This window comes from Trichomycterus rosablanca, chromosome 13 (genome assembly GCF_030014385.1).
Source record: "Trichomycterus rosablanca isolate fTriRos1 chromosome 13, fTriRos1.hap1, whole genome shotgun sequence".
Taxonomy (NCBI): domain Eukaryota; kingdom Metazoa; phylum Chordata; class Actinopteri; order Siluriformes; family Trichomycteridae; genus Trichomycterus; species Trichomycterus rosablanca.
Window position 1 is genome coordinate 26,587,056 of NC_086000.1, and position 27,139 is coordinate 26,614,194.

Here is a 27,139-nt window from a genome sequence, read left to right on the forward strand (position 1 = left end):
CAGTGTAAATTTATTCTTCCCTCAAAATAACTCAATATACAGCCATTAACGTCTAAACCACCGGCAACAAAAGTGAGTACACCCCTTAGTGAAAGTTCCTGAAGTGTCAATATTTTGTGTGGCCACCATTATTTCCCAGAACTGCCTTAACTCTCCTGGGCATGGAGTTTACCAGAGCTTCACAGGTTGCCACTGGAATGCTTTTCCACTCCTCCATGATGACATCACGGAGCTGGCGGATATTCGAGACTTTGCACTCCTCCACCTTCCGCTTGAGGATGCCCCAAAGATGTTCTATTGGGTTTAGGTCTGGAGACATGCTTGGCCAGTCCATCACCTTTACCCTCAGCCTCTTCAATAAAGCAGTGGTTGTCTTAGAGGTGTGTTTGGGGTCATTATCATGCTGGAACACTGCCCTGCGACCCAGTTTCCGGAGGGAGGGGATCATGCTCTGCTTCAGTATTTCACAGTACATATTGGAGTTCATGTGTCCCTCAATGAAATGTAACTCCCCAACACCTGCTGCACCCATGCAGCCCCAGACCATGGCATTCCCACCACCATGCTTGACTGTAGGCATGACACACTTATCTTTGTACTCCTCACCTGATTGCCGCCACACATGCTTGAGACCATCTGAACCAAACAAATTAATCTTGGTCTCATCAGACCATAGGACATGGATCCAGTAATCCATGTCCTTTGTTGACATGTCTTCAGCAAACTGTTTGCGGGCTTTCTTGTGTAGAGACTTCAGAAGAGGCTTCCTTCTGGGGTGACAGCCATGCAGACCAATTTGATGTAGTGTGCGGCGTATGGTCTGAGCACTGACAGGCTGACCCCCCACCTTTTCAATCTCTGCAGCAATGCTGACAGCACTCCTGCGCCTATCTTTCAAAGACAGCAGTTGGATGTGACGCTGAGCACGTGCACTCAGCTTCTTTGGACGACCAACGCGAGGTCTGTTCTGAGTGGACCCTGCTCTTTTAAAACGCTGAATGATCTTGGCCACTGTGCTGCAGCTCAGTTTCAGGGTGTTGGCAATCTTCTTGTAGCCTTGGCCATCTTCATGTAGCGCAACAATTCGTCTTTTAAGATCCTCAGAGAGTTCTTTGCCATGAGGTGCCATGTTGGAACTTTCAGTGACCAGTATGAGAGAGTGTGAGAGCTGTACTACTAAATTGAACACACCTGCTCCCTATGCACACCTGAGACCTAGTAACACTAACAAATCACATTACATTTTGGAGGGAAAATGACAAGCAGTGCTCAATTTGGACATTTAGGGGTGTAGTCTCTTAGGGGTGTACTCACTTTTGTTGCCGGTGGTTTAGACATTAATGGCTGTATATTGAGTTATTTTGAGAGAAGAATAAATTTACACTGTTATATAAGCTGCACACAGACTACTTTTCATTGTGTCAAAGTGTCATTTTGTCAGTGTTGTCCCATGAAAAGATATACTTAAATATCTGCAGAAATGTGAGGGGTGTACTCACTTTTGTGATACACTGTACATATACGTATTTACCATAACCCACAAATCATAACTCCTCCTTGTTTCTACACTCACTGTCCATTTTATCAGCTCCACTTACCATATAGAAGCACTTTGTAGTTAAAAATTATTGACATACTTTTAAGCCTGCTTTCACCCTGTTCTTCAATGGTCAGGACACCCACAGGACCACCACAGAGCACTGCAGTGACACTGACATAGTGGTGGTGTGTTAGTGTGTGTTGTGCTGGTATGAGTGGATCAGACACAGCAGCGCTGCTGGAGTTTTTAAATACCGTGTCCACTCACTGTCCACTCCTACCTCCTACCTAGTTGATCCACCTTGTAGATGTAAAGTCAGAGACAATCGCTCATCTATTGCTGCTGAGTTGGTCATCTTCTAGACCTTCATCAGTGTTCACAGGACGCTGCCCACAGGGCGCTGTTGGCTGGATATTTTTGGTTGGTGGACTATTCTCAATCCAGCAGTGACAGTGAGGTGTTTAAAAACTCCAGCAGCGCTGCTGTGTCTGATCCGCTCATACCAGCACAACACACAATAACACACAACCACCATGTCAGTGTCACTGCAGTGCTGAGAATGATCCACCACCCAAATAATACCTGCTCTGTGGTGATCCTGGGAGAGTCCTGGCCATTGAAGAACAGCATGACAGGGGGCTAACAAAGCATGCAGAGAAACAACAGTGTTTCTATATGGTAAGTGGAGCTGATAAAATGGACAGTGAGGGTAGAAACAAAGAGGTGGTTTTAATGTTATGGCTGATCGGTGTATATATACTGTATATATACAGTATATATACAGTATATATATATACTGTATATATACACTGTATATGCCTGTTTGGACATCTGGCCAGGTTAACAGCACTGCCGACTTATCTCTAATATTAATTTACTATTAATTTCCATTATATTTTAATAATTTATTTAATACAAGGAAATCAAATCAACACATTTCTTATCTTGCACATAGACACAACTGGGGCAGTATTAGAATTCAAACAATATTATTTCAACAATAAACATTATTTTAGTAATAGCCAAATATACCATAATAGCTTTTTTTTTTTTTTTACCATGTTAGCTAAAGAGCTAAATAGCCCAGCTGGAGAGTTTTGTAATGTTTCTGGGTCTTCTGGTATATTGTAATAATTTAAAAGCTGCAATTAGATTTTCTTAAAGCTGTGGATCCTGTGGAACAGTGACATCACTTCTTGATTTTTGCACTTGCCACTATGCTAAGAAATCTACTAACTATAGCTCATCACATTTCAAAGAAAGGATTCTTTGCTTAAGTTATTAATCAGCATGTCTGTCCATTATAAAACGCTGTCTAGAGGTGCAGAACTGAAGTGGAAAACTTAAAATTTATGAACTAAATAGACTTTTAAACTTATATATATACGTATATACATATTGTTGATACATTTTCTCCCCTTTTTCTCCATTTTTAGCGTGTCCAATTGCCCAATTGCATCATGCTTCTTCGCCACCAATGCCAATCCCTGCTCTGATTGAGGAGAACGAAGCTAACCCACGCCCGCTCCGACACGTGGGCAGCATGCCGTATGCATCTTATCACTTGCACTTTGACGAGAGCAGTGCAGCTCAGCGTTGTGTACGAAGAGACACACCCTGAGAGCACTCTGTGCAGGCACCATCAATCAGCCAGCAGAGGTCGTAATTGCACCAGTCATGGGAGAGAGAGACCCCATCCGGCTTAGCTCCGCCCGTATCTGAACAACAGGCCAATCGTTGTTAATGTGGCCGCTCAGCCTTAACCGGCAGGCAGAGCTGAGATTCGATACGATGTATTCAAGATCCCAGCTCTGGTTCCAGCATGTGTTTTTACCGCTGCGCCACCTGAGCGGCCAGAGTAAAAGTTTTTAAGTTGTATTATGTAATCTAAACCTAGAGTGGGGAGATTAAGGGCCACTGGTTTTCAGTCAGAAAGATCTTTTTCAGGAGAAACAACAAACAGGTGACCAGCAATATACAACCATTAACACAAAGAGGCATTTTACTCTCCTGTAAACCATGTTTACATTTATAAATGCACATTTGCTGGGGATGTGGCCTTGGACAAAATACAGACCTAGCTTAGTTAATTTTAAAATTGTGACCTTTAGATGAAAACTGAATGACGTTGTATTTAGAAATACTAGTGAGCTCTGAATACTGATATGTACAATGTATTGTGATAAATAATTAATAATGAATATCTTTATAAATTTACAAATGTAATTCATTAACATCCAGTCCTAGTTGTAGCCGGTTTTCTAATTTGGGTGTAGATTGACCTGGCCTTTTCATTTTTATGTAAAAGATTCATTATTTTTGGTCTCTTAAGATAGGTATAGTATGTGGAACCTTTTATGTGAAGCCACCATGTCATCTATTTTATGAATTCTTCACTACACAAACATTTCTGTATCAGGTTTTGGCTAAAATAAGCCATAAAAGCCAGTTCGGTCCAGGTTGATCACTGCAGATTCCTCGGCCATGTGTTTTTCACTGGATCCTGTTCATGAAAATGAGTCCTCATTCATGTGGCCAGAAAGGTGAATGAGAGGAAGTTATAAATTTTTGATAAATCTTTTCTCTGGCATAAACCGAATAGGACTGTATGTATTTTGATACAGCGGCACGTTTAATTTCCAGTCAGAAAGGAGATAACAGGCTCCAGTGCTTTTCTAATATGCTGAGCTGCTGACAGAAGTTTCTCCATCTTATCTAGTCTCAATATCTGCCTTCCATAAGACCCGAGGCAATATATGGCCATGTAATTAAAGTGTTAAGAAAATGTGAAGATGTAGAGATAGCCGTTGTCTGATATCGGGCTCCCTTTGGGCTCAGAGTGAGTGGTGAGGACAGATGTGACCAAGTGTGGAAGTCATGCAATGTTCGGAGCACGTGCTGTGACCCGGCGTACCGTGTGCCGTGCCCGCCTTTGCTAAGCCTTGAAGTGTACTTTGCTGTACAGAGCAGGGTGAGGCTTTATTAAAAGACATGATGTGCCATGTCACTAACGTTTTAACATCTAGGGCAAGGGTCAACGTGATGGACAAGGTGTCATGAGATACTCTGATATACCATGGCTACAAAAATTCTCATTTCTGATTGGCTGAAAGGTATCTATTAATTCTTTATAGTGGGGTATTGTGTGTACAGTCCTAAATCAGTGCTTTAAATCATAATAAGCATCAGTAAGTGTTAAACACTATGGCCAAAAGTATGTGGACACCTGTCCATGATTTGTAGGACAACCCCTTTTAAATCCATGGGCATTACATTTACATTTTTGCATTAAGCAGACACTCTTATCCAAAGTGACTTACAGAAGTGCTTTCATAGTGAACATTTCCTTACTCTAATTTACAAATCTGCTAAAAACCCTGTTAGAACCAAAGGTTTTTTTTAATGCAAGAAATGAATAAGAGCATTAGTAAGTACAGGGGTTGGACAAAATAACTGAAACACCTGTCATTTTAGGCTAAATTGGACCAGTCTGGTGGCCAATCTTCATTAATTGCACATTGCAGAGTGTGAAGGTTCAATTAGCAGGGTAAGAGCACAATTTTGCTCAAAATATTGCAATGCACACAACATTATGGGTGACATACCAGAGTTCAAAAGAGGACAAATTGTTGGTGCACGTCTTGCTGGCGCATCTGTGACCAAGACAGCAAGTCTTTGTGATGTATCAAGAGCCACGGTATCCAGGGTAATGTCAGCATACCACCAAGAAGGACAAACCACATCCAACAGGATTAACTGTGGACGCAAGAAGAAGCTGTCTGAAAGGGATGTTCGGGTGCTAACCCGGATTGTATCCAAAAAACATAAAACCACGGCTGCCCAAATCACGGCAGAATTAAATGTGCACCTCAACTCTCCTGTTTCCACCAGAACTGTCCGTCGGGAGCTCCACAGGGTCAATATACACGGCCGGGCTGCTATAGCCAAACCTTTGGTCACTCGTGCCAATGCCAAACGTCGGTTTCAATGGTGCAAGGAGCGCAAATCTTGGGCTGTGGACAATGTGAAACATGTATTGTTCTCTGATGAGTCCACCTTTACTGTTTTCCCCACATCCGGGAGAGTTACGGTGTGGAGAAGCCCCAAAGAAGCGTACCACCCAGACTGTTGCATGCCCAGAGTGAAGCATGGGGGTGGATCAGTGATGGTTTGGGCTGCCATATCATGGCATTCCCTTGGCCCAATACTTGTGCTAGATGGGCGCGTCACTGCCAAGGACTACCGAACCATTCTGGAGGACCATGTGCATCCAATGGCGGTGCCATGTATCAGGATGACAATGCACCAATACACACAGCAAGACTGGTGAAAGATTGGTTTGATGAACATGAAAGTGAAGTTGAACATCTCCCATGGCCTGCACAGTCACCAGATCTAAATATTATTGAGCCACTTTGGGGTGTTTTGGAGAAGCGAGTCAGGAAACGTTTTCCTTCACCAGCATCACGTAGTGACCTGGCCACTATCCTGCAAGAAGAATGGCTTAAAATCCCTCTGACCACCGTGCAGGACTTGTATATGTCATTTCCAAGACGAATTGACGCTGTATTGGCCGCAAAAGAAGGCCCTACACCATACTAATAAATTATTGTGGTCTAAAACCAGGTGTTTCAGTTATTTTGTCCAACCCCTGTAAGTACGTCAGCTTAAGTGCTTAGTAAAGAGGTGGGTTTTTAATCGTCTTTTGAAGACAGTGAGAGACTCAGATGTTTGGACAGACAAGGGAAGCTTGTTCCACCACTTGGGTGCAAGTACAGAAAAGAGCCTTGATGCTTGTCTTCCTTGAGTGCTGGGTGGAGGATCAAGTCGAGCAGGATTAGTGGCTAAGAAGAATCACTGACATTTTACAGCATTTAGCGGATGCTTTTATCCGAAGCAATTTACAATTATGACAATACAGTTTGAGCAATTGCGGATTAAGGGCCTCGCTCTGGGGCCCAACAGTGGCAACTCAGCAGGGTTCGGACTTGAATCGGCAACCTTCTGAAAACTAGTCCAGAACCGTAATCACTGAACTATTGCTACCCCTTAAAATAGAGTTGGCCCATCTTTGCTACTATAAAAATCTTCACTTTTCTGGGAAGGCTGTTCATAAAACTTTAAAGTGTTTCTGTGGGAATTTGTGTTCCAGTTTATCCTAAATGTGTTCAGTAGGGTTGAGGTTCAGGGCTTTGTGCACAAGGGCATAGTTTTGGTAGAACAGCAATGAGTCGTTTGCTGCCGAATATGTTATATAAACAATGTTATACACCTGTTGGCAGTGTGTCTGAATCACCTGAATTGATTAATTGAGAAGAATGTTCACATCCTTTTGGCTACATAGTGTATCTAATAGTTTACTGTTAAACATACACTATATTGCCAAAAGTATTCACTCATCCAAATAATTAAATTCAGGTGTTCCAATCACTTCCAAAGCGTCAGATGCAGTGGTGTAAAGCATGCCACCACTGAACTCTAGAGCAGTGGAGACGTGTTCTCTGGAGTGACGAATCACGCTTCTCCGTCTGGCAATCCGATGGATGAGTCTGGGTTTGGCGGTTGCCAGGAGAACGGTACTTGTCTGACTGCATTGTGCCAAGTGTAAAGTTTGGTGGAGGGGGGATTATGGTGTGGGGTTGTTTTTCAGGAGTTGGGCTCGGCCCCTTAGTTCCAGTGAAAGGAACTCTTAATGCTTCAGCATTTTGGACAATTTCATGCTCCCAACTTTGTGGGAACAGTTTGGGGATGGCCCCTTCCTGTTCCAACATGACTGCGCATCAGTGTACAAAGCAAGGTCCATAAAGTCATGGACGAGCGAGTTTGGTGTGGAAGAACTTGCACAGAGTCCTGACCTTAACCTGATAGAACACCTTTGGGATGAATTAGAGCGGAGACTGCGAGCCAGGCCTTCTCATCCAACATCAGCGTCTGACCTCACAAATGCGCTTCTGAAAGAACCTTGTGGAAAGCCTTCCCAGAAGAGTTGAAGCTGTTATAGCTGCAAAGGGTGGGCCGACATCATATTACACCCTATGGATTAAGAATGGGATGTCACTCAAGTTCATATGCGTGTGAAGGCAGACGAGCGAATACTTTTGGCAATTTGTGTAGATCAGTTTTGACTTTATTGTTTGAGTGGTTGTGAAAAGCCACTTTTGTTCCTTGTGTTTTTTTAAATAGAGATGTGTGTGTATGTGCATGCAAAACTGTCGTCTGGGGCATATTGGTCAAGACAGAACTTTGCGACAGCTCATTTTCACTTTTTCTAAGGTTCTGTCTCTTTTTAGTTCATCCCAGGTGGGTTTGGACATAAAGCGAACAAGCTGGCAGCAGCTCCGAATGCCCCTGGGTATCTCCTGCATGTCATGTTGTCAGAGGGCTGGGAGGGGAGTAAGGAAGGCAGTAGGGGGCATCTATTACTGTGTGTTACAAGTTAAAAAAGACACTAGTTTTAGACACAGAGCACACACATTATTTAAGCAAGAAATACTTTAGCTGTGTTTTTGCGGGTCTTTGTCTCGAAGCATACGAAGCAAGACTATTTGTGTGTGTGTGTGTGTGTGTGTGTGAAATACAGCCAGGACCTGTTTTTGTCATGTATTTTATTATTTGCCCCTCTCTCCTCTCTTTGTCGGACATGTGGCCCCCTTCATTTTTCACATGACTGCTTTTCTTATCATTGCGGGCCCTCACGGCTGGCCCTGCTGCTGACTTAAAGGCAATAAAACACAGAACGTTGTGTAAAACACGGGGCCACTCACGCCAGCCCGAGGCCCTGAGTCACCTCGGGAGAAAATTATGATAATAACTCAGAGCGGCCAAGCAGAGGTGCGGGGGGGAAGAAAGGGGATGATGCTGAAGGTCTGGGGTTCATGGTTTTTGCCCACAGATGAGCAGGTCAAGGTGCTTTGCTGCATTGCGCCCTCGTGAACCCCTCTCAATCACCCAGCTGCACCAAGTGCAAGATTGCTTGTGCTCTGTCTGAAGAGAATTGAAGAGTGAAGGTGTCTGGTATAGCACAGCTTGCAAAAATGCTTTTGATGATCTGTGTGCTGAGATTCATAAGTAAACATAATTTTAAATCATTACACAACACAGCATAAGTGAATAAAGAATAACATTTTACAGCAAACTTTTCTGTGCCAAGGCAGCCCTATCAATTATTCTCTAATATGTGCCACTGAAAGCCGAGAAATGTAATTAGTATTAAAATATTTTATACATCTATGTGATATGTAATTTAATTTACTTATTTATATATGCATTCTCTTCCCTTTTTCTCCTGATTTAGCATAGTCAATCTGTCTTCCACTGCTGGGGATCCCTGATTGCTATCAAGGAGGGTATGTTGCTGCTCATACCTCCTCCGACCCTTTCGGACCCCTTCTTTTCACCCATGCTTTCTTTACAGGCGCCTCTATTTGCTAATCAGGGTCCTCATAAAGCATTTAAAAACCCCACCCACTTAGTCTGGGCATCCCACCCAGCAGACATGGTGGCCAATTATTGTCTGCTGCAGGCACTGCCAGTTGTGCCCACTAGATAGCACCCAGCCAACCGGTGGGAGAGCCAAGATTCGAACCGAGGTGTTCAGAATCTCGGTGCTGGTGTGCTAGCGGAATATCCCGCTGCGCCACCTGGGTGCCCTTAAGTGATTTTTTTTTTTTTTTTTATGAATTGATGCACATACATCTTTTTTAAACACTAACATACTGCTGTTGTGAGTTTGTAGGTTAGATATTATCATTAGCATAGAGGATGGCACTACAATACGGCAATACAGGAGCCGTGGATCATCACTTTGGTGCCACTGGATGTGGTTAGCACCCAGTGTAAAAATTTCAGAGTGAAAATTGGCTCAACTTTGACTAGAAAGAACATCAGCCATTAGAAAAATCAGGTTGTCAATTTTGAGAACTGTTCCGCCTTTCCTGTATACTGATGAGTCTCAGTCGTTGGTAGTCTCATCGTAGCTCCATCCATTCTGGCAGGGTTAATGACAATGTTGGGGCGGCACGGTGGCTCAGTGTTGCCTCACAGCAAGAGGGTCCTGGGTTTGATCCCCAGATGGGGCGGTCTGGGTCCTTTCTGTGTGGAGTTTGCATGTTCTCCCTGTGTCTGCGTGGGTTTCCTTTGGGTGCTTCGGTTTCCTCCCACAGTCCAAAGACATGCAAGTGAGGTGAATTGGGGACACTAAATTGTCCATGACTGTGTTTGACATTAAACTTGTGAACTGATAAAAACATAAACGTAAAACATAACATTAAACTCCTAATAAATGTTTGTTTGTTTGTTTATTAGGATTTTAACATCATGTTTTACACTTTGGTTACATTCATGACAGGAACGGAACAATAGTTACTCATTACACAAGGTTCATCAGTTCACAAGGTTATATCGAACACCGTCATGGACAATTTATTGTCTCCAATTCACCTCACTTGCATGTCTTTGGACTGTGGGAGGAAACCGAAGCACCCAAAGGAAACCCACACGGACACAGGGAGAACATACAGACTCCACACAGAAAGGACCTGGACCGCCCTCATCTGGGGATCAAACCCAGGACCTTCTTGCTGTGAGGCGACAGTGCTACCCACTTAGCCACCGTGCCGCCCAAATCCTAATAAATAAATAAATAAATAAGCCCAGATGTGGATGTTATATTAACTAGTGTAGCAACTCTATATTAATGCTTGTTGATGCAATTTTGGAATAGGATGACCAACAAGCATGGTTTGAATTAAAAGAATAAGGGGTCTGACCCTCCTAATTAATACTTGGACACCCCAGAAAGATATAAAAACAACAGTGGGCGGGGGTGTTAGTTAGCTAAACTGTAACTTCAGGCAAAAGCATTCATTAGCATATAAAGTTTAATAAACAAGATAGATAGCTACTTACGTTAAAATACAGAGGCTTCTCTGGCTTGCCCAACTGCAACCCTAATGAAGACGTGACCAAGACTGGGCATGAAGGCAGGCAGATAAAGTTGACCCCAACTTGTCACTGTTTAATTCACACTCTGCCAACAAGTTCTTGGTCAAATGTCTAAACATCTCTGGCCATATGGTGTATGTGAACTAATCTATTCACTGATGTATGTAGAAATTAAAATTGTAACTGCAGTTCATATTAAGATAACATTTCTTTTTCATTCAAATGCTTTGGGATTCTACTAGTTGAATAAATTTTTTACCAAGATAAGTTTGCAAGCAACACCGCTTTGCACAGACATGAACCTTGCAGTGAGCAGTGTGGTAATGTGGGGGCCAGACTTTTATCATACAAGATCAATGAAATAAAACTAAACAATAAATTGAACAAAGTAGAAGGTGGAAAGAGAGGCAAAAGAAATAATAAGAAACAAGCTATGTCTTTTACTACACCTGCTCTGGTTTAGCCTGACAAACCACTCAGGCTCTTTCAGACATCTGCATCTGCTGCCATTCTTCCTCCCTTTCTGCCTCCTAAGTTTCCGGTGCTGATCGTTCCATCTGTCCAAGACTGGCGTGGGGGCTGGGCAACCCTACTGCGATGCGTTTAGAGGGCCCCGGGCCCTCGCGGTGCAACGGCAGGGGCCTCACAGTTGCAGGCCAGTGCTTCAGTATTGCTCTCCTGCCAGCTGGCCAAGCTCACTTCCTTACAAGCAGAGAGGTAATGGACTTCTCACACCTCCTTTCTCTGCTCTCTCCATCATTGGTTGTACATCTGACAACATGGCATCAAACATGAATATAAATGATCCAATTGATTTTCAGAAGGTTTAATGAAAAGCAAATAAAATATATATATTTTTTAGTTTATATATTTATAAACCAACATAAAGTGTCCTAGTAAAGTGTTGAGTCACCGCTAGATGTTGGAATAGTTTCAGTGTGAATCTGTCTCTAACACTGTACTGGAGATAGTGAACAGGGATGGAAACCTTCCCTTACTTAGACATAGCCAATTGTGTCTGTTGGACACCCAGCCAGGTGTATGGACAAGCAAATGCTTAAATTCGGGTTTGTCAGTGACAATTCAACTGTTTATAGTACACAGAGGTAGATGTTAGCGAGCATGCAGGCATGGTAGTGGGTTGTGTTGGCTCAGCCTGTTGGTTTGAATAGCCTGAGGCTCACTGTGTTGGCTTAGTAAGTAAAAACTGTGGTGATGTAATCGTAATAGTGCATCTAATTAATCTGCCTTAAGAGGTTGATGTCTTATTAGAATCCTCTCTACTTAGGCAGCTGCCTAGGTAGGCAGTCGGCAGCAAAACAGCTCACTAAGGTTTCAGTCAGACCTTCTGTCTCAGTGGCAGTTGAGTTTGAAACCCCATCCAACCTTATGAAACATTGTCTGTTAATGCCCAGCAATGAATTTACTGCAGTGGTGGACTAGAGCAGTGGTCACCAACCACTGGGCCGAGGACCAGTACAGGTCCGTGGATCATTTATTACTGGGGCCGCACAGAAAGAATAAATAATTAGAGATGGCTACAAGAGCAATTACATTTCCAGTACTCTTCAGGTGCTGTTGTCCCCAATTACGACTAGGTGGGAGCAGTGTCTCGTTGCAGCGAAAAAAACCTCAGGATTCACAGTGATTTTTCATTCTATAGTTATTCTATTTTAAATCCTTTCACCCCCACTGGTCCATGAAATTATATTTATATTATTTATATATACAGTACAGGCCAAAAGTTTGGACACACCAGTCAAAAGTTTGGACACACCTTCTCTTCAATGTTTTTTCTTGATTATTTTTATTTTCTACATTGTAGATCAATACTGAAGACATCCAAACTATGAAGAATTATGTAGTGAACCAAAAAGTGTTAAACAAACCAGAATATATTTTATATTTTACCAACTCTACCTCTGCACAACCCAACTGATGGTCTCAAACACATTAAAAAAGCAACAAATTCCAAAAATTCACCATAGACAAGGCGCAAACATTCATTGAAAACCATTCCAGGTGGATACCTAATAAAGCTGGTTGAGAAAATTTCAAAGAGTGTGCAAATCTGTCATTAAAGCAAAATATGGCTACTTTGAAGAATCTAAAATATAAAACATATTCTGGTTTGTTTAACACTTTTTTGTTTACTACATAATTCCATATGTGTTCCTTCATAGTTTGGATGTCTTTAGTATTAATCTACAATGTAGAAAATTAAAAAAAATTAAGAAAAACCACAGGAATGAGAAGGTGTGTCCAAACTTTTGGCCTGTACTGTATATATACAGTGTATCACAGAAGTGAGTACACCCCTCACATTTCTGCAGATATTTAAGTATATCTTTTCATGGGACAACACTGACAAAATGACACTTTGACACAATGAAAAGTAGTCTGTGTGCAGCTTATATAACAGTGTAAATTTATTCTTCCCTCAAAATAACTCAATATACAGCCATTAATGTCTAAACCACTGGTAACAAAAGTGAGTACACCCCTTATTGAAAGTTCCTGAAGTGTCAATATTTTGTGTGGCCACCATTATTTCCCAGAACTGCCTTAACTCTCCTGGGCATGGAGTTTACCAGAGCTTCACAGGTTGCCACTGGAATGCTTTTCCACTCCTCCATGACGACATCACGGAGCTGGCGGATATTCGAGACTTTGCGCTCCTCCACCTTCCGCTTGAGGATGCCCCAAAGATGTTCTATTGGGTTTAGGTCTGGAGACATGCTTGGCCAGTCCATCACCTTTACCCTCAGCCTCTTCAATAAAGCAGTGGTCGTCTTAGAGGTGTGTTTGGGGTCATTATCATGCTGGAACACTGCCCTGCGACCCAGTTTCCGGAGGGAGGGGATCATGCTCTGCTTCAGTATTTCACAGTACATATTGGAGTTCATGTGTCCCTCAATGAAATGTAACTCCCCAACACCTGCTGCACTCATGCAGCCCCAGACCATGGCATTCCCACCACCATGCTTGACTGTAGGCATGACACACTTATCTTTGTACTCCTCACCTGATTGCCGCCACACATGCTTGAGACCATCTGAACCAAACAAATTAATCTTGGTCTCATCAGACCATAGGACATGGTTCCAGTAATCCATGTCCTTTGTTGACATGTCTTCAGCAAACTGTTTGCGGGCTTTCTTGTGTAGAGACTTCAGAAGAGGCTTCCTTCTGAAGTGACAGCCATGCAGACCAATTTGATGTAGTGTGCGGCGTATGGTCTGAGCACTGACAGGCTGACCCCCCACCTTTTCAATCTCTGCAGCAATGCTGACAGCACTCCTGCGCCTATCTTTCAAAGACAGCAGTTGGATGTGACGCTGAGCATGTGCACTCAGCTTCTTTGGACAACCAACGCGAGGTCTGTTCTGAGTGGATCCTGCTCTTTTAAAACGCTGGATGATCTTGGCCACTGTGCTGCAGCTCAGTTTCAGGGTGTTGGCAATCTTCTTGTAGTCTTGGCCATCTTCATGTAGCGCAACAATTCGTCTTTTAAGATCCTCAGAGAGTTATTTGCAATGAGGTGCCATGTTGGAACTTTCAGTGACCAGTATGAGAGAGTGTGAGAGCTGTACTACTAAATTGAACACACCTGCTCCCTATGCACACCTGAGACCTAGTAACACTAACAAATCACATGACATTTTGGAGGGAAAATGACAAGCAGTGCTCAATTTGGACATTTAGGGGTGTAATCTCTTAGGGGTGTACTCACTTTTGTTGCCGGTGGTTTAGACATTAATGGCTGTATATTGAGTTATTTTGAGGGAAGAATAAATTTACACTGTTATATAAGCTGCACACAGACTACTTTTCATTGTGTCAAAGTGTCATTTTGTCAGTGTTGTCCCATGAAAAGATATACTTAAATATCTGCAGAAATGTGAGGGGTGTACTCACTTTTGTGATACACTGTATATATATATATATACGTATATATTGAATGCGTCCCCTATACTGATTCGACCCTTTGCCGCTGACTGAGGACGCCACTCAACTGACTCGACCTCCGGCACGCAATCAGTACAGCCTGCATTTTTCACCTGCACGAGCCGAGTTCATACACCGAGAGACACTGCGCACGGAGGGTCACACCCCCCTTAATGTTATTCCTCAGCCCTGTGCAGGCGCCGTCAGTCAACCAGCAGGGGCCGCAGTTCTACCAGTTATGAGGACCTATGCTCCGACTCTACCCCTAAGCCCCTGAACAACAGCCAAACGTTGTTCATACTGCCGCCCAACCCAGTCGGAAAGGTAGAGCTGAGTTTCGATACAATGCATCTAGAAACCCAACTCTGGTGAGCTAGTGTACTATACCGCTGCGCCACCTGAGCGGCTAGTTTGGATGTTTTTTAGAACAGAATATGCTACTTAATTGGACAGTCTACTGGGCATTCTGCTCAAACCTGCATTATCGGATGACCATGTACTTTTATCCTGAGCATGTTGTTTTAAATTTTAAAATGTTTCTTTAAAGAGGATCTGTAAGATAATTAACAGGGTTCTCTACCGCTCTCTACATTTGACTCTTGGTGAGACGATAAAAGTTTGAACAGTACAGATGGGAGTAAAAGCTGAGCTGTGCAGTTCTGAACGAGTAGGCAGGAGGTCTGTGATCCTTGCATAGCCCCTCTAGATATCACTCCTGCCCTGGCACGCTCAGACCCACTGGCCTCCTGCGGGGTTTGAACAGCATTGAATGTGTAGTGGATTTGAGCTTGCTGACTGAACTTCAGGGCAGTGAGTCAGTGCTACTCTCAACAGTCTTTTCAAGCATCTCCAGGGCATGAAGACTGGGTATGTGATCTAGTAATTCTGGACAAATCAAAGGAATGGTAAAGCTGGCACCAGATACATTTTGCTGGGAGGTTAATAAAGGCTAAAAACTGAAAAACCTGAGGTGGCTCGGTGGGTAGCACTGTCGCCTCACAGCAAGAAGGTCCTGGGTTCGATTCCCAGATGGAGCAGTCCGGGTCCTTTCTGTGTGGAGTTTGCATGTTCTCCCTGTGTCTGTTTGAGTTTCCTCTGGGAGCACCGGTTTCCTCCCACAGTCCAAAGACATGCAAGTGAGAAAAATTGGAGATACAAAATTGTCCATGACTGTGTTTGACTTTAAAGACTTGAACTCATGAATCTTGTGTAACCAGTAATTACCTGTCCTGTCATGAATGTAACCAAAGTGTGTAAAACATGACATTAAAATCCCAGTAAATAAATAAATAAACTGAAAACAACTTAAAAAAAGGGGGTATTTATTGCTTTACATTAACCACTTTATTGATTTTTTGTAAATACAGAGGTACCTTGTAACTCAACGTCCCCTAAACTCAAAATCTTTTAAACTCAACGCCCTTTGTTTAGAAATTTTTACCCTTAAACTAAACGTTTACCTTAAACTTAACATGTTTAGTTTGTTCTTAAAAAAATTATTTATTTAATTTCAGATTAACAATGAACAGTCGCTTTGTTCAGTGCTTGGCCTGAGCGGTGCGGTAATATGTCATCAAAGTGCAAATATGAGACAAATCTGCATTTGTGTGGAATAACCGCTCCACATGTATCTGTGTTCAGCTAGATTTTTCTCCTGTTTCACTTTTAAACTTGTGTTACAGCTCGGGGTTCTGAAAAATTTTAAGAATCAGCTTTTCATTTTAGTGTTTTTATATTATATTGTGTTATTTTCAGTGCATAAGTGTCAAAAACAACCCCATTATTTTGCATATGCTTAAAATATATGCAGTTCCATGGGACAATGGAACACATTAACAGGTTTCCCATACATCCTTATGGGGAAAAATACCTTGAAACTCAATGTCTTTTAAACTCAATGCCACTCCCAGAACCAACTGACGTTTAGTTTCAAGGTATGCTTAATCCTAATTCCATAACATTATTAAAAGATTTTGAAACCCTAGAGTAAAGACAAGGCTGAATACTAACATACTACCTTCGTCCTTCAGTTCCTCTGATAGTCCTACATTAAAAGCTAAAATTAATTTTAATATAATCACATGGTCTATAAAAATATTTTAAAAATCCTACGACAGTAAACACAGTTTGTTGTTGCATTTACAAATACAAGTTAAGTGTCGTCAAGTCAATTCTAACTCCTAGCAGCCATAAGGATAGTGTTTGTCCAGAACATCCTGTCTTTAACTGGGACTTTCCTAATAGCTTGTTCATTGTTCCTCTAATTGTATTTATCCATATGTTGCTGGGTGTCCTCTTCCTCATTTTCCTTCAACTATTCCAAGCATAACTATCGTTGTATTCATAACTGTCTAATTATATCAATACATCTTCTTGTTGGCCATCCTCTTCACTTTTCCAAGTGTAATTGTCTTTTCCAGTGACTTGGTTCTTCTTATAATGTGTCCAGAATAAGAAAGCTTCAGTTTGGTTGTGTGAGCTTCGAGTGAGATGTTTTGATTTGGTCAAGGATCAATTTGATTGTTTTCTTTGCCATACAAGGTACTTTTAAAAGTCAAAGTTCAAAGGCATTGATATTTTTATAAGTTTATATATAAACTTTTTTTGTTCAGTTTTGACATTCATTAAGAACCCCAAAGCAGATAATAGTATTAACAATAATCAAAAATCTTTACATCTGAAGAACTTTTTTCCATTTTATTTATTGCTGCCCTGCCAAGTGCCAGTCTGTGTCGTCCTATATTCATTCATCTACTTACCAAGTGTATTTGTCGTTTTATCCATTCTTATCTGTCAACCTTCTCTTATATCTGTCAACATGGACATGATGTCACCAGCATTAAAATAGAGTAATGTCTCCTATTAAACACATCTATGTTGAACAAATTCCCAGTGTGTGTGCACTGGTATAATACACAAAAACAGGACAGTTAAATTGATGGAGACAGTTGGACAGTAAGCCAGTATTACAGTCTGGGTCACAAGATTGTAACTGGGAGCAACCAGTCCCTCCAACCCACCACACTGTCCAAGCTTTACAAACTCACAAACATCCAACCATCATTTATTTGGATTCACTCTGGTCTTTGGCTCAGACAAAATGAATTCTTAACCTTGTAAGACAAGGACACTCATGCGCTGCCTGCCTAGCTTTAGCCACTAAATTATTCTTCATTCTTCTGCACAGTGTTTGAGAGAGATGGGGGAGGCAAGGGGTGAAAGAGAGGTACAGGGGGTAACATAAACGAGGGGGTTGTTTTAAAAAGTACTTTAGCAAAACTTTGTTTAAATGAGCTTTAATAAAAAATATTGTCTTACTAAGTTACCACTGAGAAGCAACAGGGACAATAGGGAAAACAATTCATAAAATAAGTTAAAAAAAATAAACAAGCAAAAGAGCAAACAACAGCAAAGAAACAAATACAATTTGAAAGGAATTAAATACAAAAAATTAAACAAAGAACACAAAAATACACAAAAAAGAAAGCATAAAGAAGGAAAAAACAAATCAATAAGGAAAATAATATATAAAAAAATTAAGACAATCTATAAAGAGAAACAGCAAATAAAAGAGCGAAGGCAAAAAAGAAGAAAGAGTAAACGAAAAAAAAAAAAACCAGAATACCACATATTAAGTAAATGACCAAAAAGAACATGGAATGGAGGAATTAAATAAATAAATAAAAATGACTAACAAGGGAAATACAAAGCAAAAAGAACAATCATAAATGCAAAACAAAAAAAGAGCAAGCAACAAAAAAATAATTGTAGAATAGAAAATAAGGAAAAATTAGAAAGTGAATTAAAAAAAAAGCAAATAATAAAATTTTTATAAGACAGCAAATAAAACAAAAAAGGAAAAAAATAAACAAAGATAGTTACATTAAAATAAATGATCAAGAAACAAAATTAGAAAAATTAATAAAAAAACCCCAAATAAAAAACACCCACGATGTTAAAATTAAGAAGAACATTCAATCAAAAGAAAGAGAAACAAAAAAACAATTAGGGGAAAAGGAAAAAAAAAAATAATAATAAAAAAGGCAAATATACAAAAGAAAAAGAAAGGAACGCATGGTGGGTTAAAAGAGAATGGTGAGTGTGAGGCAGGGTGAGTGTAGGGGGAGAATTAAAGCAGCAGCCTCTGGAGTGATTTATTTGCTAAATCAGGACACAATGAGTCGATTATGAGGACTCTAATAGGAGAGAGTGTTTGGGGACTGGCTAATTGGCTGTGATTGAGTTGCAGGCTGGGAGAGGGAGAACACTGGAGCTGGGCGGCGTCTGTCAGCCAATCATCAGCTAATCAGAGGCCTGAAATTAAAACTGCCTGCCTGCCTGGGCTTGAGGAGGGGATAATGGTGGGGTGCAGCTTTAATGTACACCACTATGTGTATGTTTGTGTGTATACTGTGTCTTGTGTGTACTGTATAATGAAGTGTGTACTTCTGGAGAACAGCAGTTACATAAAAACCTGCTGTGCAAATTGGTTTTTTTTATTGTGATGTTCTTATTATTTTGGTTTAGAAAAAATTGATCAGCTTCACTGTAACACTGGATGTTGAGTTTAGCCCATAGATGGACACTCGAACAGGGGTGTTTTGTGGGACTTTTTATTACAAACCACTTTTATTGACTAAATAAAGTAAAACCAAACTTGAACCCCCCCCTTAAATAATACATGCAAAAAATGTATTTGCAGTTTATAGTGATTTTTAGGACTTGAACCTGAGCAGTGCTTCACTAGGGGGAGGTGTTTAGCTTTGCTGCTGCGTTAGACTGGTCGTTCTCGTCCCAATCTCGTACTCGATTTGATGCACATGGTGAGTATCCATTATGCTGCCAACACAGTATCCTAACACATTTATACAATATTGGCACATTTAGAATAATTTATACCTTTATGTGACATAAGTAACTATGTTAAACTAATTTGTTGAAGCTGTATATGAATAAATATGCAAATCCATATAGAGTAAAGTGTTTCTATAACCACTCATTTGTAGAAAATGTATATTAATAAATATGCAAATCTATATAGAGTAAAGTGTTTCTATAACAGCACTCATTTGTAGAAAATGTATATGAATAAATATGCAAATCTATATGGAGTAAAGTGTTTCTATAACGGCACTAATGTATAGAAATTGTATATAAATTAATATGAAAATCTATATGGAGTAAAGTGTTTCTATAACAGCACAAATGTATAAAAAATGTATATAAATTAATATGAAAATCTATATGAAGTAAAATGTTTCTATAACAGCACTTTTGCAGAAAATGTATATGAATAAAAATGCAAATCTGTAGGAAGTAAAGTGTTTCTATAACAGCACTAATGTATAGAAAATGGATATAAATTAATATGAAAATCTATATGGAGTAAAGTGTTTCTATAACAGCAAAATATAAATAAATGAACTTACGTTATATTTGTGCTCTAACTTCTTAAAAAACAATTTATGATAAATATATGATTTTTATGTTGTAATGCTACTTAAGCCATTTGGAACACATGGTTAACCAAACCTCTGGTTCATCAGTAGGTTAAAATAAGTAAAGTAATTTATGTATACAAAGAAATTCTTATAATTATTGTCAGTATTGTACAAATGTAAACATAAAAATGTTCTGATAAGTTTTGTAGTTATGTACAGTTTTACTAACTGTATTATATGATTTAAAACCACTCTTAACCTAAGCTTCTCTTGTAAATGACGTTTTGAATGTAAAACTACTCCTTCATTAAACAATAGTGAAGTAAGAATTATAATGATTCCATAATTTACTGCATTATTTTCTGTAAAGTGAACTTTAAATAAAAATAATATAAAAATGACCCCTCAAAAAACTGACCCACTGCTATATTTCAGAATGGCATTTACCATAAAAAATTAAATAGCCTATTTATAACCATTTTTAATATATAAAGGCAACATTAAATACATTTTTAAAATGTTTCAAAAAGAAATAAATGCAAGGACAAAATGATTGCTTGGGGATACCCTTATTCTGGGGGTCACAAACTTTTTCATTTAATTTTCATTCCTGTAAATGATGGGAGGACATGTCAATGCCACATTCCAGTTTATCCTGGCAGCAAGGAGACAGTTGATTTTATTCGACTCGTTTTATTGACTCTACAATTGATACTGTCTGTTCATCCCAGAAATGTTTGCTCTTATTTTTCACTGTCATTACTATAGACTGTTCCTTCTAAAACCCCTGTTCTCTGTTTTTTGTTCCCTTCAAAATGTATTTTGACTTTTAAAACAATATTTTAACCAGTACATTAAATAACAAAAAAATATAAATATTAGAATATGTAATGTATTCTTGGTAACCTTAGTTATAAGAATTACAATGTAAATACAGTATGTACAATGTAAAAATGTATGCCAGAAGTTAGTCATATAAGGTTGAGAATATTTGAAAATGTAATATTAATTAGTCCAAAATGATTAAATCCCTGTGACATTATGACATTAATGTCCTTTAGCATTTCTCCTTGCTTCTATTGTAAATGGTTTTATTATTTTAAGCAGGTGACTCGCTGTTAGATTTTGAAGTGGCTTTAAGCTTAAATGGGATTAATTCTTGTCCTTTGCTTTTCCTGCAGTAATTTTATTTGGAGCAGCCACACTATGAATAGCAAAAGGCAGGACAGGTAAAGCGCGAGGATAGCAACAGCCAAGGGCCTGAACATAGACGTCTTACGTCACAGTGTGAGAAAATACCGCCTATCGACCAGAAATCTCAAAATATTATAAGCTCCAAGAAACTAGTAAGTCCTGATACTTAATCACATTATTTCCTCCACATTGTTGCCTAAATTCTTCATTGTTGCTAAAATTCATTAAATGAAACAAAGCATTGAGTAAATAAGTAAAAATGCTTATAAAAATCCCAGCATTTCAAAGTTTCCTCAGGCACTTCAAAGATTTCAGGCTTTTCCGGGCACAGATTGGCCCCGGACCCCTCCCTTACACCCATTCGTAAAGTGCTGCCCCCTGCCCGTTTTTGATTTCATTAAAGGGAAGAGGGTGCATCAATTTCTGCAACGGCACAGGGAGATGACAGGACACAAATTGAAAGTAAGCATCTCGGCTGGGACGGGAGGGGACCCGCTCATCATTAACATTGAACACAATTCTGTGTGCCATGTAACAAGATTAGAAGCATTATTATCATTCCTCCTCTTTACACTTCAGGCCTGTCAGAGGAAGAGAGCGAGAGTGCCAGGACAATTTAGATAGAAATTTTTGTTAACGTATTTAGTAGGGACGCACTGATCACATATTTCAATTCAATTCAATTCAGCTTTATTGTCATTATAGCAATAAAGGGATGTGTCGAAACACTGTCAGGCTACTTCTCCGGTGCAGCCATAAAATAGATATAAAACACAATAATGCAAAGACAATAGACAATAACAAAAGTTAAAAGGTGCACAGACAGTAAATACAGAAGTTTATATATTCAGTCCTTTAACAAAAGTATTTGGCCCTGTCTAATTTCTTTTGTTTTTGCATATTTGTCACACTTATGTTTCAGATCTTCAAACTACTTATATTAATAATATTAATGTTAATATAATAATATTAATACTAGATTATTCTTTAATTATAATAATATAAATAATAATATAATTAATAATTATTATTAATATACAAAGATAATGCAAGTAAACACAAAATGCCTTAAAAATTAATACAAAAATGTTCAGCCTTATCTGGCACTATATAAAAAAAGTAATTGCCCCTTAGCTACCAAATCAACCAGTTTACCAAATTCAATTGACAGTTGGGTTTAGTTACACTAGTCACACCAGACAAGATTACTGCCAGACCTGTTGACCATAACATTAAAAAAATAAATCATAAAAAGTTGAGTTGAATAACTGAGACATGGCAGTGTTAAAGAAATATCCAATTCTCCTGTACATTATTCATTTTCTTTATTTGGTTGCCATATCATTCAACTGATAAAACCTTTCCATTTGTTTGTATATCTCTCTATTTAACTATATTTATGTGTGTATATACTCAAGCACATTCATTCGTTATTTTATAAGCTTTGTCAGTTTTATTAACAGTTGAAATTAAGAATTAAGACAGAAGTAAATGGGAAGTGTGTGTGTGTGTGTGTGTGTGTGTGTGTGTGTGTGTGTGTGTGTGTGTATGTGTGTAAGCCATACATTAGTGGTTAGTGTACTGGACTAGTAATCAGAAAGTCGCTGGTTCAAGTCCCACCACTGCCAGGTTGCTGCTGTTGGGCCCTTAACCCTCAATTGCTCAGATTGTATACTGTAACTGTACTGTAATTCGCTTTGGATAAAGGGGTCTGCTAAATGCTGTTTGTGTGTGCATACACGCTCTTGAGCTTTGGTATGCCGTATGTGACACTGGTGTTAAACGTGTGTCAGTTTCTGTCCAGATTACATCATTTCCCACAATACTGAACCATGTGCTAGAGTACACATGATATATAAATCACTATCAATGAATGACATTCAGTTTCTCTACAGTTACACATGGAGATAATGCTACAGCACATACTGCATGTAACTTAAAATGCACCCAAACATTAAGACATGACTTATGTGCAAAATGTATGATAAGGCATTAATGAATTCTAATTACTTAAGCTGCTGTCTCAAAATACATAGCTTTCTTCAAGGCAAAAATTTATTTATATTTATTAACTGCTTAATCTTGGTCAGAGTCATTGTGGGTCTGATGACACGTCCAAACACAAGTCAGCACAGCACAGGAACACAACATAGTTAAAGTGCCAGTTCATCGCAAGGTGAAGTATGCTGACACATTTACTTACTTGCAACCGGGGCCAATTTAAGTTTAGAGAAAGTACAGAGTATCTGAAGGAAAGCAATGAGTGCACTGGAAAACATGCATATGACTGATGAGGATCGAATCCAGAACTTCTAACTAATCCAGAACTAGGGACAGTGGTAGCCTAGTGTGTAAAGCTTTGGACTATCAACTGAAAGGTTGAGAGTTCAAATCTCAGCTCTGCCATGCAGCCACCCTTGAGCAAGGCCCTTAACCCTATCTGCTCCAGGGGCGCCATACAATGGCTGACCCTGCGCTTTGACCCCAGCTTCCAAACAAGCTGGGATATGCAAAGAAAGAATTTCGTTGTACTGTATACTGTATACAGTATGTATATATGACAAATAAAGGCAAGATGTAATGTGAATAGAAGAAAATAAATAAAAATAGATATAACAGTGCTTTTTGCTCATTAATTACTATTATTTTATTTATACAAACAGTTAATGAACTATGGCTTTATCTAATTAAATATGCATATGTTTCAATATTACAAAAATAGCTGTACATCTGTGTGCTCACATTTTGTTTTCCTAATAAAGAGGCAGTAAGTTTAAAAGGTATTTAAAAATCCCAACAACACTGCTGCACCTGATACACTCATACCAGAACACCCTGCATGTGATTACCATGTTGTCATTGCAATGCTGTATATGGTCCAGCACCCAAACAACATTTGGGGTCCTATGAGGGTCTTTTATGGAGGGTACATGGGGTGGCAAAGTGCACAGAGCTACAGATCCTTTATACAATGCTGAATATCTAACAGTACAATTGGTGACAACCGATGCCAATGTAGAGTTTTACAAATGGTCAGTTTAAAAACTCAATGCCAAGATGATGTGCCAAGATTTAATGTGGATGATAGAGTAAAAGAACTTGAGCAAGAAAGAGCGAGAAAGAGAGGTGTGTGAGAGAGAGAGTCTGGTGATCTATTAGTCCAGACAAAATTCCTGAGAGCTGACACATGATGGACGGCTTATTTGATGACCTTGAGGAAGTGTGGTTGACACTTTCAATCTCGTTTAAGTTTGGCTAAAATGGGATTGAAAAGTGAGGATTTATTTTCCAGGATTATTTGTTTGTTTTTTCTTTTAATGTAGCCTAATAAAGTTTTGTAAAATGGCTATGAAGTGATAAAAAATGAGTGGCAGAGAACCTTAGATGGGCGTTTCCTAAACACAACCTCTTGATTTAATGTCTTTTTGTTGACAAACGTTTGCTGTTTTGGTAAATAATAAAAAAAAATGTGACATAAAATTTTTGGAAAATGTGACATTAAATGTTTTAATACATTTTCCCAGTTTTCCTCCTAATCTAATCGTATCCAGTTACCTGATCACATTTTGCTACCTCTTCTTCTACAGACCTCCACTCCTGACAGAGGAGAGCCATGACTAACACACTGCCCCTCTCCAAAACATGTGCAGTAGCTGACCGCTTCTTTTCACCTGCACAACAGAGGTTCATCTGGGGATCTGTATCGTGTACACAGTCACTCGCCACTCTCCATCATCCCATATCTGTGTACAGATACCACCGATCAGCAAGCAGAGTTGTAACTGCAGCAGTTATGAGGAATCCCCTTCGCCAGTCATTGTCTGTATAGGTGCATGGCCAGCTGGTAATAATGATTTCATTCTGCATATCTTGTGTATGAAGACTGTAATAGGATAAATATATTTATTGTCAAGTATTTTTGAACAAAGAATATAAAATCTTATAAAAATTAATAACATAACATGAGGACTGGTAAATACGAGGGATCTTCAAAAAGTTTCTGCACTTTTATATTGTGGTTGGAAACGGTGAGGGTGGGAGGAGAGTAATTGGTCGTGTCTGAGAGATTGAGAGAGAGCTTATAGTCTGGATTTAGTGCCATCTAATTTCGCTCAAAGAAGCTTTTAGAGGAAGAAGATTTTCATGTGATGATGATGATGTGAAAGAAGTGGTGCATCAGTGGCTACATGCTCAACCAAAATAATTTTTTGCTGATGGCATCGAAATGGTACGGCGCTGGGAAAAATGCATCAGGGGGTGACTATGTAGAAAAGTGATCTCATTTGTTTTTAAAAATTCTTAATAAATTAAGTTAACAAAAGGGCGGAAACTTTTTTAAGAACCCTCATATAATCAACATAATATATTATAAAGTGCATTTTCTAACTACAGTTAAAATTAGTTTGAATTACTAATGAACTGCACAATTAGTAAAATACACAACCAATACCTTCAGTCAAAGTCAAAAGTTCAAATACACTTGTAAGTGACATGCATGTCAGTGTTTTAGGCTGCCCACATGCATTATTGTACAGAAATAAAGTGCATATATTATAAAAGTGTGGGCTGCACCTCCGTGAGCTGTGGGGCAGAAATTTATCCCGCAGGATGTTTGTTTGTTTGTTTTATTAGAATTTTAACGTCATGTTTTACACTTTTGGTTACATTCATGACAGGAACGTAGGTTACTCATTACATCAGTTCACAAGTTATATCAATCACAGTCATGGACAATTTAGTGTCTCCAATTCACCTCACTTGCATGTCTTTGGACTGTAGGAAGAAACCAGAGCACCCGGAGGAAACCCACGCCGACGCTGGGAGAACATGCAAACTCCACACAGAAAGGACCCGGACCGCCCCACCTGGGGAACGAACCTAGGACCTACTTGCTAATCCACCAGGAAGATTAACAAAAAAAAATATAGGGAGCAAAAACTATACTTTAAAAAAATATATATAAAGTCATCACTTCCCACATCAGTCTATAAGTTTGCTCAAATGTGCCAAATGTTAAAGTTTACTAGCTTTACATGTATAATAATGTAAGCTCTTTATTCACATGTATAGTATATTGTGGTTTATGCTAAATGTAAATATCCTCCTAACAGTTTTGCAATTGTTTTGCAATTTCACATGATTTTACAGTGAATTATTGAAGGTACCATAAGGAAGATAAAGACTTTATGTAAAAGGAATGAAACTTAAAAAAAAAAAAACCACTGGACATGCAGGTGCTTTCCTAACAGTGAGCTTGTGATACTCAATACAGGCTTTGTGAAGGTAAGGTTCCTGTGAAAGCAGATAGGTCAGTGTACGCACATCAATATTAAGAGAGGGAGATCAGGGGGATCCCATTCTTGCCAGTCAGCTCGACGAGGACTTTTTAAAGAAACTCTACCCTGTAGTTTCTCATGTTTCTCATATAATGTATTTATTATTACTACTAGTTTAGGTTAAAGTTGGGTATGGTATTAATGTTCACACATCTATTTCTGACTTTCATTGAGATCAGTGCTAAACATTACTGTTAAATTAATGTCCTTTCACTTTAATATTTAACACTGTTGTTAAACTAGTGTCAGTTTACTTACTAATAATTAATTGCATATTTAAAAAATAATTAAAATAAAAATTTATTATTTTTTATACATTTGGCTGATACCTTTTATCCAAAGCAACTTACAATTGTGTAAGCAAGAAGAGGGTTAAGGCTCTTGCTCAAGGACCCAACGGGTGCAACTTGGTAGTGGTGGGGTTAGAACCAGCAACCTCCTACTCCGTGGTTCTGTGCCTTAACCCCTAAGCTAACACTGCATTGTTATTAATGATAATAAAATCAACATGGGCCCTGAGCACCTGAGTTTAAACCTTGGCAAGTTTTGCATAGTAGTGCATAGTAGGGCCAAGTTGTCACTGTTGGGCCCCTAAGTAAGGCCCTTAATCCTCAATTAAATTGCTCAAAAATGTATTGTAGGACTGCTGTTCTAAATTGCCCCTAGGTGTATTTGTGTAATGTCCTATGATGGATTAACACTCCATCGTCCAAAACATAGAAAATCACTGAAAGACT

General features: G+C 39.4%; 1 long non-coding RNA gene across 1 annotated transcript; it reads left to right on the top strand.

Annotated features, from left to right (window-relative positions):
* The first annotated feature begins 21,001 nt into the window (after positions 1 to 21,001).
* Positions 21,002 to 26,575, top strand: LOC134325725 (uncharacterized). Its single transcript, XR_010014322.1, has 3 exons — positions 21,002 to 21,218; positions 24,654 to 24,910; positions 25,846 to 26,575. It is a non-coding gene; the product is annotated as an uncharacterized LOC134325725 (long non-coding RNA).
* The last annotated feature ends 564 nt before the right edge of the window (positions 26,576 to 27,139 follow it).